Genomic DNA, 1,639 nt, shown 5'->3' on the forward strand with positions numbered 1-1,639 from the left:
GGTTGGAGGCAGACGGGGAAGACGTGGCAGGAAGAGGTTTAGAGGCAGATGAGGAAGACGTGGCAGAGTGAGGTTTGGACGAAGATGGAGAAGACGTGGCAGGATATGGTTTGGAGGCAGACGAAGATGGGGCTAAAAACTTTGTATTGACTTTAATAACTCAGATAAAGCAGCTTAGAAAAAATATGAAAGCCTGGGCAAAACAGTGCACCCTGAAGAAAATATTGCTTGCGTTTTAAAATGTTCATTTTGTTTGATGATTTAATGTGTCACTTCTTGAAAATTTGAATGTTTAATATTGTTATCCTTTTCATCTACAGTATATGTCCTTTTTATAAAATCCACCAATAATATGTGGAAATGTCTTCTTTATGCCAAAAAATCCTATAAGATCAACAACAATTATTAATTGCATTTCACTGGTGCTCTTTGATGATCTCCATTTTGAAAATTAATGGTTGCATTTTCATTTATTATTGTTTGTTTATCTACATTGTGTTCACAGTAAATGTCAAAGTGTTATTTTTCCAGAATTTAAGGAAGCAGAGCAGTGATGTGGTTATCTGTAAGCATTGGGGTTCTAACCCAGCCCAGAAATATTTGAATTTTCATATCACATTTTATTTTTAATTATCATATTCATGTAATTTGAGAGGAACATTAATATAACATGCTGTACCAGGTATTTTCTATTTTTGTCCAATACAAAATAAAGTAAATGTATAATCAGAGTTTTCATTCTTTTTTTTTTTCATTTTTAACACCTTGGTCAAACCATTATTAAGTATAACCTTAAAATTGACCTTAAAGTATTTTTGTAAACTCAATTCTACAAACATTTTGTAATTTTCTTTTTATGTTTTGGTAGCAATACACAGTACATACCTGGCACTTTGGGGTATGTACCTGGTACCTACCAGGTACATATCTGGTACCTAAGTAGTATGTACCTGGCACTTATAGGGTATGTACCACAGTCCTTCTAAACTAATAGACCAAGTGCCCCTGCTTTCTCTTATTGTTGGGAACTGAAGCCAGCTAGAACCGTTTGAAGGAAGCTGTCATGTTGCATTTTTGCAAACGGTCTGCTCACTCGCGGTTAGTGACTTTAAGTCCTGCCTACTTCCCTGCTCATAAACATGGTGTCACATGACCTTTCTTTTAAACATGAAATAACTAGTTGCAGCTAAATGTATTAGAAAAATCAATATTTGAACAGTTAGCAACAGGCAAGAACCACGTGAATCAACAAGAGTGAACACCTGAAACAAATGTGTGTGTTTTTATTTTTTAACAAATGCATACAGTGAAAGGGGCGGGACTTAAAATTGAAAGAAGCTGGTTCTGACTTCAACCTCCATGTTCTGGTCCAAGATCTATGTATTTTGTACAGTCGTTGGTATGTACCGGGTACTTACCTGGTACTCACAGGGTATGAACTGTTGAAGTGGCTGATATGAAATCATCCCTTATCTACACAAACTCAACACCAAAACTGTAGTCAATACCAGTGTAACATTTACAATTATTATAATGCTTATAATGCTATTATAATATCACATTCTAAATTTTACCTTCACCTTTATATAACTACTCAGTGTTTCTCAATCAGTAAAAATTAAAAAATCTGAAGGACAGT

This window comes from Kryptolebias marmoratus, linkage group LG3 (assembly GCF_001649575.2).
Source record: "Kryptolebias marmoratus isolate JLee-2015 linkage group LG3, ASM164957v2, whole genome shotgun sequence".
Taxonomy (NCBI): Eukaryota; Metazoa; Chordata; class Actinopteri; order Cyprinodontiformes; family Rivulidae; genus Kryptolebias; species Kryptolebias marmoratus.